A 13251-nucleotide genomic window follows, 5' to 3' on the forward strand; every position below is an offset into this window, starting at 1 on the left:
CCTGACCTGGACGAGGAGCATCTTCCACTGAAGTCACACCACTTGCGAACTTCCTACTCCATTCGTAAACTTGCTGCTGTGAGAAACATCCATCACCGTACTGAAGCTTCATTCGTCGATGAATTTCAATAGGTTTCACACCATCACTACAAAAAAAACAGAATAAGAGAACGCTATTCTTCCCGAGTGCAAGTCGAAAGTGGGGCGGCCATCTTTACACTGATACTGCGACGGTATGTGTGCATCTGCACTATGCTGCCACCTGCAGGCCATTCTGCACGCTGTTTGTAGCACGCTTACCAACTTAACAGGATAACGGCGCGAAATTTCGATTTGTTATTACAAATTTAAGGTTTTTATTTGACTCACCCTCATATGATGATATATCCTTGTATAATAATAAACATCTACATCTACGTCATACTCCGCAAGCCACCTAATGGTGTGTGGCGGAGGGCACTTTCGGTACCACTATCTTATCCCTCGAACCCTGTTCCACTCGCGAATAGTGCGTGGGAAGACTGATTGTCGGTAAGCCTCTGTATTGGCTCTAATTTTTCGAATTTTCTCTTCGTGGTCAATACGCGAGATGTATGTGGGGGGGAGGGGGGGGGGGGAATTGTTGTCCCAAAACTTCAGTAGTAAATTTCTCCGTGATGCACAACGTCTCTCTTGTAAAGTCTGCCAGTGGAGTTTGTTTAGCATCTTCGTAACGCTCTTTTGCCAGCTAAACGATTCCGTGACGAAACGCGCCGCTCTTCGTTGGATCTGCCCTATCTCTATCAGTCCTACCTGATAGGGATCCCAGATATATGAACAATACTCAAGAATCAGGCGAACAAGCGCCTTATAAGCCACTTCTTTCGTGGATGAGTTACATCCCCTTAAGATTCTTCCGATGAATCTGAGCCTGGTGTCTGCTTTTCCCACTATCTGTTTTATATGGTCATTCCACTTAAGGTCGCTCTGGATAGTTACGCCTAGATATTTTACGGCAGGCGCTGTCTCCAGCTGTTTGCCATCAATGGTGTAGATTTACAGTAGTAGATTTCATTTCCTATGTATGCGCAATATGTTACATTTATTTACGTTCAGGGTCAACTGCCAGAGCCTGCACCATTCATCAACTCTCTGCAGGTCGTTCTGCAAATTCTTACTATCTTCTGGCGTTGCTACTTTGGTATAAACAACTGCATCATCTGCGAATACACTTAAAGAGCATCCGACGCTTTCTACTAGATCATTTATATATGTATTGTGAACAGCAACGGTCCTATCACACTTCCCTGTGGTACTCCGCATATTACCTTTACAACTGTCGATTTAGTTCCATTAAGAGCGACGTGTTGAGTTCTGTCTGCAAGAAAGTCTTGAATCCAATCGCAGGTCTGCTCCGATACTCCGTACGCTCTCATTTTGTTTCATTAAACAGCAATGTGGGATTGTGTCAAATGCCTCACTGAAATCAAGGAGCACGGCATCAACCTGAGAGCCGTTTTCCACTGCGCTGTGGAACTCGTGGAGGAACAGGGCGAGCTGAGTTTTGCATGATCTGTTTGCGGAATCCATGTTGATTTTTGTAGGCTAGATGTTCATTTTCCAAGAACGTCATAATTCTTGAGCATAGCCTTGTACAAGTACTGTGCTATTGAATAATTATTAAACAGTATTGTGTTATTGAATAACAAATGTAAACATAGACTAGACTAGAACGGTTCAATGAAAGCCATAGAATAAAAAACAGAAAATCAATAACAACTGCCGTTGAAGCTATAAATAATTTTCATGCGGAACATATATTTGACTAGTGGTTAATCTTACAATTGTATTTTGGCCAAGAAAATACGAGGGCGTGCTGAAAAGTAATACCTCGTTTTTTATGTGAAAACTCATAAGCTTTTTAAATAAATCAACATTATTAACATCCTCATCTTTATTCTTCATATCTACATATTTATTTCTTAAAATAGTCATCGAGGCGTTGAACATATTTCTCCCAACGGGAGACCACTTTTTTAATGCCGTCGCTGTAGAATTTTGGCTTCGTTGGCGGAGCCATAACCTCACCTCTGCTTGCACTGATTCATCACTATCAAAGTTAAGTCCTCGTAGGTGTTCTTTAAGTTTTGGAAACAGATGAAAATCAGATGGTGCTAACACCCAAACCGTCAGAAGTCAGACACTCACATCGGTACCAATCGATATAGTATCAACCAAAACACCGTTACATCTACATCTACATCTATACTCCGCGAGCCACCTTACGGTGTGTGGCGGAGGGTACTTATTGTACCACTATCTGATCCCCCCTTCCCTGTTCCATTCACGAATTGTGCGTGGAAAGAACGACTGCTTGTAAGTCTCCGTATTTGCTCTAATTTCTCGGATCTTTTCGTTGTGATCATTACGCGAGATATATGTGGGCGGTAGTAATATGTTGCCCATCTCTTCCCGGAATGTGCTCTCTCGTAATTTCGATAATAAACCTCTCCGTATTGCGTAACGCCTTTCTTGAAGTGTCCGCCACTGGAGCTTGTTCAGCATCTCCGTAACGCTCTCGCGCTGACTAAATGTCCCTATGACGAATCGCGCTGCTTTTCGCTGGATCATGTCTATCTCTTCTATTAATCCAACCTGGTAAGGGTCCCATACTGATGAGCAATACTCAAGAATCGGACGAACAAGCGTTTTGTAAGCTACTTCTTTCGTCGATGAGTCACATTTTCTTAGAATTCTTCCTATGAATCTCAACCTGGCGCCTGCTTTTCCCACTATTTGTTTTATGTGATCATTCCACTTCAGATCGCTCCGGATAGTAACTCCTAAGTATTTTACGGTCGTTACCGCTTCCAATGATTTACCACCTATGGCATAATCGTACTGGAATGGATTTCTGCCCCTATGTATGCGCATTATATTACATTTATCTACGTTTAGGGAAAGCTGCCAGCTGTCGCACCATGCATTAATCCTCTGCAGGTCCTCCTGGAGTACGTACGAGTCTTCTGATGTTGCTACTTTCTTGTAGACAACCGTGTCATCTGCAAATAGCCTCACGGAGCTACCGATGTTGTCAACTAAGTCATTTATGTATATTGTAAACAATAAAGGTCCTATCACGCTTCCCTGCGGTACTCCCGAAATTACCTCTACATCTGCAGATTTTGAACCGTTAAGAATGACATGTTGTGTTCTTTCTTCTAGGAAATCCTGAATCCAGTCACAAACCTGGTCCGATATTCCGTAGGCTCGTATTTTTTTCACTAAACGTAAGTGCGGAACCGTATCAAATGCCTTCCTGAAGTCCAGGAATACGGCATCAATCTGCTCGCCAGTGTCTACGGCACTGTGAATTTCTTGGGCAAATAGGGCGAGCTGAGTTTCACATGATCTCTGTTTGCGGAATCCATGTTGGTTATGATGAAGGAGATTTGTATTATCTAAGAACGTCATAATACGAGAACACAAAACATGTTCCATTATTCTACAACAGATTGACGTAAGCGAAATAGGCCTATAATTATTCGCATCTGATTTATGACCCTTCTTGAAAATGGGAACGACCTGCGCTTTCTTCCAGTCGCTAGGTACTTTACGTTCTTCCAGCGATCTACGATAAATTGCTGATAGAAAGGGGGCAAGTTCTTTAGCATAATCACTGTAGAATCTTAAGGGTATCTCGTCTGGTCCGGATGCTTTTCCGCTACTAAGTGATAGCAGTTGTTTTTCAATTCCGATATCGTTTATTTCAATATTTTCCATTTTGGCGTCCGTGCGACGGCTGAAGTCAGGGACCGTGTTACGATTTTCCGCAGTGAAACAGTTTCGGAACACTGAATTCAGTATTTCTGCCTTTCTTCGGTCGTCCTCTGTTTCGGTGCCATCGTGGTCAACGAGTGACTGAATAGGGGATTTAGATCCGCTTACCGATTTTACATATGACCAAAACTTTTTAGGGTTCTTGTTTAGATTGTTTGCCAATGTTTTATGTTCGAATTCGTTGAATGCTTCTCTCATTGCTCTCTTTACGCTCTTTTTCGCTTCGTTCAGCTTTTCCTTATCAGCTATGATTCGACTACTCTTAAACCTATGATGAAGCTTTCTTTGTTTCCGTAGTACCTTTCGTACATGATTGTTATACCACGGTGGATCTTTCCCCTCGCTTTGGACCTTAGTCGGTACGAACTTATCTAAGGCGTACTGGACGATGTTTCTGAATTTTTTCCATTTATGTTCCACATCCTCTTCCTCAGAAATGAACGTTTGATGGTGGTCACTCAGATATTCTGCGATTTGTGCCCTATCACTCTTGTTAAGCAAATATATTTTCCTTCCTTTCTTGGCATTTCTTAATTAAAAGTAACACCAGAACTACGTATGTTTTGCTGCGGTCCGTAGTTCTGGCGTTACTTTTAATTAACGGTGTTTTGGTTGATACTGTATCGACATTCATCGATTGGTAGCGATCAGTGTGTCTGAAATCTGGGAGGTGGGGTGTAAGTCGCGACTAGTATGGGCGATGATCGATGACACTCAATCCAACGCGCCAGATGTGCTCATGTATGGTCCGGCATTATCACGCTGAAGAAGTGTGTGCTCCGGGTTGTGGATGACCTCTTGGAATTCGAAACTCGATTACAGCACGCTGTTATAACGCTCCGACATAGGTATTTTACACAGCGCCATGTTACACGCTGCTGTTCGAAGCCCTTTATCGGCAGATGGATACAAACATGTTGACATGAAGAATATAGAGGTAGAATGTTAATAACGTTTGTTTTATTTAATAACCTTTAAGACTTTTCACATAAAAAATTCGGAGGCCTTTCTTTTCAGCACGCTCTCTAAGTAACTGCGCGACTGTCTACGTGACATTTTACCTGTTGTCTTTCGGTGTGTGATATTACAAAGAGCAAGTGAATGAGGAACTTCTTCGTAGTATGAGGTGAGTTTCAAACGTAAGGCCAGTTTTGAAATAGAGCGAAAGATGCGCAAACAAAAATGTCACTTCCCCACACAGAGAGTCTATCTATTTTCCTACATTGTCACTATCTTTCTCCGAGCACTTTTGATAACATGAGTAAATTTTAACCCTTTACAAAGGATTCCTGTGTCCTATAAATCAGCTAAGCAAGAAATGAAGTTTTTAACGCTTCACCATCTTCTAAACCGGTAATCAAGTCATTTCATGAAATGTACGAAGAGACGATAGTAACTGGACGCTTGATCTGGTGTCCGTTTTCAGAAAAGTATCAAATGTATGGACAGTGGAAATAGCTTTGTGAAACATTCTAAGCCGCGGGTCAGGACTTTTCCTGGCCTTAGCTTACTACGTCTTCGCCGGCCGGTGTGGCCGAGCGGTTCTAGGCGCTTCAGCCTGGAACCGAGGGACCGCTACGGTCGCAGGTTCGAATCCTGCCTCGGGCGTGGATGTGTGTGATGTCCTTAGGTTAGTTAGGTTTAAGTAGTTCTAAGTTCTAGGGGACTGATGACCTCAGATGTTAAGTCCCATAGCGCTCAGAGCCATTTGAAACATTTTGAACTACGTCGTCACTTCCTGGTGACACATATCAGTATCGAAAGCGTTTTTGATGTTCGGGGCCCATGAAATCAATCCAGAACACTCATTTCTTGCTAAAAAAAAAACCACAGTTGCTATAAATTTCGTTGAAGATACCTGTTTTGATGTTCTTGAATAGCTAAAAAATCAAGTTGAATGTACGCGATGAATAGCTAAGACATCTGGGTAATGGCAATTCTATCGAGCAAGAAATGGATGTGTTGAAGAAACTGCAATCGATTGCAGTAAGGCAGGATGACAGAATTGTCATCCACTGTGGCGCATCTGTGCTGCTACAAAATCATGGTCCAGCCGTATGTGGGGTTCAGCAGTCTGGGGCCTTGATGCTAAGTTGGTGTAAATAGCGTCAGGGTTCGATTCCAACTTCAGGCAAAAGTTTTTAATAGGCACTAGTTTTGTTATTTATCCCTCGTTACACCAAACGAAGAAGATACGATTCCACGATGGTTCCAGATTTACATTAAACGTGATGTCCCTTCCCTACCCACTACAGGTTAGGTTGGGCCACGGCGGAGGTCATCAGTAACCTTTCTTACATTAGCATTTTTATTTTAGTTGCAGAACCAAACGACATGTCACAGGGCACGTATTCTTTCTTTTATTTCAGCCTGAGGTGTTGAATACATTGCTTCTGATTTGAGATTCGAACTAGGATCTACCCTTTCGGGGGATTTGATCGCCGACGACTTAGCGCTATCAAATTGTTGTTTGTACAAGATTCCAAATTCCTCAAGGTCGCCAAGTAAGGCGCGTGTCAGGGTTACGATTCTAGTTCGACACAAATATTTTCATAACATTCTTTCAAGCTTTAACATCAGCATGTCCAACTCCTGGTGGAAATTTTTAAAGTCTCTAAATTTATTGTTAATAACAGTATGTGACGGTTAGGATTCCCAGTGAGAAACAAATCTTTTCGTCAGGTAATTTCAGGTTCAAACATGCCACTCCTAGCTGCTGGTGAGAAAGAATTCCGACAGTTAACGTGTCTGCGTGTGTAGTCAACGACGATACGTGCGGGGTTCTATTTCCAGCATTCACTGCATTTTTCGTCACGTCATTTCTAGTTCAAACATGCGCTATTGGCGAACGAAACCTATATTTAATGTCCATTCATGGCTAGAAAACCACGGCGATAGGCACCGGGTACGAATCACGGGAAGGCAGTCATTATTCATTTTTTCATCATTGCAGTTTCGAACATCTTGCTGCTGCTGAGAAAATTCGATATCAGGTATTTGTTTGTGCTTACATAACAATCGGATTAGGTGCTGGGTTCAGATCACCGGTCAACACATATATCACGTCATTTTAAGTTCTTTACTTCGGAATTAAACTGTATTTAACATCTTTCATGGTTAGTTAACAGAGACATTATTTGATGGATAGCCGTCCCAGTTCTGTACAAAATTTTTCTTCGGGTAATTTCAAGTTTAGATTTGCTAACCGATACTGGCTAAAAATGTGCTATATCACGTCCGTTTAAAGCTAGTCCGCCATCACCATCAACCCTTTGATGGAGTATTACAATATATGAATAACTTTCATTTTTTAAAATCACTTTGTGTTAGATAACAAGTGGTTTTCGGACTGCACACAGGTCAACGAGCCATCGTGAATATAGTTAAATTACTAGTGATACATTGCTGATGGCGAGGTAACGACAAAGTGCTTGACGTTGTTTATCATCATATTTCTAACCGGTTAGTTCATCGATCAGTTCATGCAAAAGCACTCGCTGAGCGAACGACGGTTAACAGATAGCTGCAAAATCTTGTAGAGACCAATAATACAAGAATGACTGATACGTTAGACTCTACGTCATTATTTGTGACAAGTACTAATGAGATGATAACCCTTTAGAAATGTCACTTATTGTTACAAATTTGAGTTTACAACCGCTGAGGACTGTCTCAGTTCTCCCCCGATACTTGTAGTGTCGTGGTATTCGTTTACATCTGAAGTTATTGCCATACAGAGCAGAGTTTTCTAGGGGTCACTTGTGGTTACCGTTTTGTGTAGTAAAAGGACTGTACCGAGAGGAGAGTAGAGGACCTGCAAGACAGCTACTTTTTGTGGGCTGCATATAATCAGACGGAACGACATTCAGGCCATGCGGTTACTTTTCAGTACGATAGTACATTACATTCCACACGCACTGCCGAGTGGCGCATTCTGACAATTCATCTGACCTACAGCACGAGCCTCAGACACTGTCCGTTCGTTCCAGCAGCTGGACAGCTGGCACCATGGACCAAAACGACTGGCACTCTTCCGTCAGTCCTGCGCTGCGCACGTGAAATGAAATTTAAAGGATATTTAGTAGATTACGTCTTATTAGCCTTTTCTTTCAATATCTTCTTTAGGAAAGAAGATTAGTGGACTGCGGCAAATTGGCCTCTTTTCCTTAACAATTACCGAAAGAATATAGAAGAGAACGTCCCCTCGACGCAGTTATCAGAAAAGGACAATCGCTTCGATCCACCACGAATGAGGCAGAAAATAGCACGTTATCGTCTAACCAGTTTCGGCTTTCACCTGAAGTGATGAAGCGATGGGAAGCCTACAAGGAGTGGACAAAAATATGGAAACAGCGTAAACACAACGCATTTCCGTGTCTAATACGGCGTAGGAAAATCGTTGGCTTTCAAAACCGCTTCCAGTCGTCACGGAATGGATAAATACAGGACCTGCGTGGTTTTCAAGCGAATCTTACAAAATTCTCCCTGCAAAATAGTGGCGAATTCCAGGTAATGGTGATGTTGGTGGATAGCCATCCCGCACTCTTCTCTCCAAAGTAGATGAAGAAGGCTCAATAATACAGATATCTGGTAGTGTGGTGGCCAGAGTACATGCGACGGTTCATCCTCGTGTTAACAAAGCCAGACCTGGGTAGTGTGATCTGTGAGGAGAGGCGCACAGCACCACCACAGGAGAACAAACACTGTATCGTGGGATGGACCTGGTTTGCCAAGATGGTCACATAATCCTTGGCAGTAACGCGCCTTGCAGAGTTACAATGGAGCCGATGGGATAATAAGATACGACTATACAAATCATCGCCGAAGCGCCGGCGTGTTTCACTCTTGGGACATAAACTCGGCCAGGAGTTCGAAACATTGTAAAACAAGACTAATCCGACCAAATGACGCACTTCCATCGCTCCGTAGTCCAGGTCTTATGGGTTCGGCACCACGTTTTGCTGTTAAGGGGATTTGCAGCACTTATGCATGGCTTTGATATGCCAACCTGTTCCAAATAAAAATGGTCTTAACAGACAAACAGACAGACGTATAAAAAATTACAAAACATAGTTTTCGAGATGTATGATTATAAATTAACAATTCTTCGACTTTTTTCCTTTACTTGCACTGTCAAACTTGCTTCTTGCAAAATTTCATGATTCTGTGTCTACGGAAAGTACTCTATGGGTTTTGTCGAGTGAGTTTGCGAGAAACAAAATATGTTACATAAATGGCCGTATCATTTAATTAAACTGACTTAGTTTGCACCTCATAGCACCATAAACATTAATACATTATGTGATCAAAAGTATCCGGACACCCCTCAAAACATGTTTTTCATATTAGGTGCATTGTGCTGCCAGCTACTCCCAGACATTCCATATCAGTGACCTCAGTTGTCATTCGACATCGTGAGAGAGCAGAATAGGGCGTTCCGCGCAGCTCACGGACTTCGAATGTGATCAGGTGACTGGGTGTCACTTGTGTCGTAGGTGCGTACGCGAGATTTCCACACTCCTAAACATCCCTAGGTCCACTCTTTCCGATGTGATAGTGAAGTGGAAACGTGAAGGGACACCTACAGCGCAAAAGCGTACAGGCCGACCTAGTCTGTTGACCAACAGAGGCGCCGATAGTGGAAGAAGATCGTAATGTATAATAGGATCATTATACAGGAATTCCAAACTGCATCAGGATCCACTGCAAGTATTATGAAAGTTAGTCGGAAGGTGAGAAAACTTGGATTTCAGGGTCGAGCGGCTGCTCATAAGCCTCACATCACGCCGATAAATGCTAAACGACGCCTCGCCAGGTGTAAGGAGCGTAAACATTGGACGATTGAACAGTGGAAAAACGTTGTGTCGAATGACGAATCACGGTACACAATGTGGCGACCGATGCCACGGTGTCGGTATGGCGAATGCCCGGCGAACGTCATCTGCCAGCGCGTGTAGCGCCAACAGTAAATTTCGGAGGGGGTTGTGTTAAGGTGTGGTCATGTTTTTCATGGAGGGGGCTTGAACCCCTTGTTGTGGTACTATCACAGAACAGGCCTACATTGATGTTTTAAGCACCTTCTTGCTTCCCACTGTTGGAGAGCAATTCGGGGATGGCGATTCCATCTTTCAACACGATCGAGCACCTGTTCATAAAGCAAGGCCTGTGGCGGAGTGGTTACACGACAATAACATCCCTGTAATGGACCCACCTGCACAGCTCCTGCCCTGAATCCTATAGAACACCTTTGGGATATTTTGGAACGCCGACTTCGTGCCAGGCCACACCGACCGACATCGATACCAAACCTTCCAGCAGCTGATTGAACGTATGCTTGCGAGAGTGGAGAATGTCGTCAAGGGTAAGGGTGGGCCAACATCATACCGAATTCCAACATTACCGATGGAGGTCGCTATGAACTTGTAAGTCATTTTCAGCCAGATATTCGTATTCTTTTGATCACACAGCACATAGTGTGTGTGACATAAATGTGAACTTCCACAGAATAAGGGCTCTTAACAGACAGACAGACAGACAGACGGATAAAAAGCGATCCTCTAAGGGTTCCGTTTTTACAGATTGACGTAAGACACTTTGGATGACAATGACGTTTATTTCTTGTAACGTTTTAGAAAACTTTTCAGACAGAGCATCCATTTGCTCCCATACAACGTAACGAAATAAGCCGTTAAGTCCAGTACTCACAACATGTATTAGGAGCGAGGAAGAAACACACGAAAAACGTCCAGTGTCAGAGAGAGAGAGAGAGAGAGAGAGAGAGAAAGAGAGAGAGAAGAGAAGAGAGAAGGGGCGTAAAGTTTGAAGTCTGTAAGTAACAACGCTTTGGGAGAAGAATGGCATTCTGAGACAGAGAGAGAGACGGAGAGGGAGGGAGAGGGATTGGCGCGGAAAGTTTGGAGTCTTGTCAGTAACGAGACATTGGAGCAAGAACAGCATTCTGAGACAAAATAATATGGTATCATAATGATATTAAAATTAGGAAAAAACAGCAACCAGTCATTATCTCACCACTTATTTACATTACGAATTAAACTCTGTCATTTACGAGCTGTCTCTGCCGATACTCAGAACTTAAGGAGCTCACTTCGTATTGTTTTGATGCTGAAAGGGTTCGCGAGTGCGACATTCAGCTCTGCAGTGACTTTCGCAGCTGCCGTCCACTTATTTTTCGTCACAATCCTCTTCAGTGCCTGACTGTCACAATGACTGAACACACACACACACACACACACACACACGTCGGCGCTGTGACTTAGCGGATGTTGTTTTTCCGCTTTCCCTGTATGCAGCATAAATCTTCGATCGGTACCTCTTGAAACACCAAACACTCCGGCTTCCTTGGTTACTGAAACACGCAACATACGAGCGCGAACACTTTGCTCATGTTCGAATCCACTTAGCTCCGACATAATGTGCACACAGCCTCACAGAACACTGCACTGAGGAAGACTGACACTTGCTACGTATTGAGGGCGTTGCACAGGTGCCGTTAGTGGTCAGACGCAATAGCACCAACCATACCCCGCAAGCCATCTGAAGGTGTGTGGCGGAGGGTACTTTGAGTACCTCTATCGGTTCGCCCTTCTATTCCAGTCTCGTATTGTTCGTGGAAAGAAAGATTGTCGGTATGCCTCTGTTTGGGCTCTAACCTCTCTGATTTTATCCACATGGTCTCTTCGCGAGATATACGTAGGAGGGAGCAATATACTGCTTGACTCTTCGGTCAAGGTATGTTCTCGAAAATGTAACAAAAGCCCGTACCTAGCTACTGAGCGTCTCTCCTGCAGAGTCTTCCACTGGAGTATATCAATCATCTCCGTAACGCTTTCGCGATTACTAAAAGATCCTGTAACGAAGCGCGCTGCTCTCCGTTGCATCTTCTCTATCTCTTCTATCAACCCTATCAACGGATCGCACACCGGTGAGCAGTATTCAAGCAGTGGGCGAACAAGCGTACTGTAACCTACTTCCTTTGTTTTCGGATTGCATTTCCTTAGGATTCTTCCAATGAATCTCAGTCTGGCATCTGCTTTACCGACGATCAACTTTATATGATCATTCCATTTTAAATCACTCCTAATGCGTACTCCCAGATAATTTATGGAATTAACTGCTTCCAGTTGCTGACCTGCTATACTGTAGCTAAATGATAAGGGATCTTTCTTTCTGTGTATTCGCAGCACATTACATTTGTCTACATTGAGATTCAATTGCCATTCCCTGCACCATGCGTCAATTCGTTGCAGATCCTCCTGCATTTCAGTACAATTTTCCATTGATACAACCTCTCGATATACTACAGCATTATCCGCAAAAAGCCTCAGTGAACTTCCGATGTTATCCACAAGGTCATTTATGTATATTGTGAATAGCAACGGTCCTACAACACTCCCCTGCGGCACACCTGAAATCACTCTTACTTCGGAAGAGTTCTCTCCATTGAGAATGACATGCTGCGTTCTGTTATCTAGGAACTCTTCAATCCAATCACACAATTGGTCTGATAGTCCATATGCTCTTACTTTGTTCATTAGACGACTGTGGGGAACTGTATCAAACGCCTTGCGGCGCTCCAGGCTCCGCTAGCATCTGTACTGGTGTTCAAGTATGCACTTCTAGCGATGTTTCCATATTTTTGTCCTACCACTGTATGTCTGTAATGGCTTTCCGGGGATTTTAAACTCGTTCCTCCAGAAGACGAGCAAATCTTTTTTTCCCCTAGACGTCGGTTTCGTAGCCGCCAACGTCTGTATTGTACAGTTACGTGTAGTGTCATTCCACGTTAGGTGCCAGGACACACTGCTAGATCGGCCTGTTTCCCTTTCCGTGCCGGTGCAGCCGCACGCCCATGTCTAGGGCGCTCAGTGTTGTCGGACCCTCACTTATCTCCGTCAGCCCTCTGCCCTGAGTGCTCGCCCTCCACTGCGGCCCTTTATTTTAAAGATAGCGAGCCAGAGTATCGCAGCTTTTAAAAGGATACTTCAAGAATGCTCCCCTTTTTTGTTATTCCACTATTTCGCAGACCATTTGCCTTAGGAAACAATAGAGGGCGCTTCAGACGGAGATAATTCCAGTTTTAAACAACAATCGTTGTAGCGCCTGTTCTCGGTAATCGAGCCGAAAATAATTGCCTCGGGAGAACCGTCCGCTACCGAGAATTTTGAAACGGAGTGATCTTCTACTTCAGCTATTAACTTCTAGTGGACTTTTTTGCTTGGCAGTTTAGAAAGGTGGAGGAGGAGGAGCAGGGAATCAGATTATTACAATTTCATGAGGCAGTATACGATTACTTATTCCATTACGACAAGTATTCTCATCAGCTGAACTGCAATTGTGACGTAATCAACAACACTTCGCTAAACAAACAGTTCAGAGAACTGATCTCTTACGAAATACGTATTCTAGTTTGTG

General features: G+C 43.5%; 1 protein-coding gene across 1 annotated transcript in view; it reads left to right on the forward strand.

The window, feature by feature from the left end:
• LOC124615580 (laminin subunit alpha-1-like) overlaps positions 1–13251 on the forward strand; it is a 1154169-nt gene that overhangs the window by 306384 nt on the left and 834534 nt on the right. The gene's annotated exons all lie outside the window — the stretch shown is intronic.

The sequence above is a fragment of the Schistocerca americana genome, chromosome 5 (assembly GCF_021461395.2).
Source record: "Schistocerca americana isolate TAMUIC-IGC-003095 chromosome 5, iqSchAmer2.1, whole genome shotgun sequence".
NCBI lineage: Eukaryota > Metazoa > Arthropoda > Insecta > Orthoptera > Acrididae > Schistocerca > Schistocerca americana.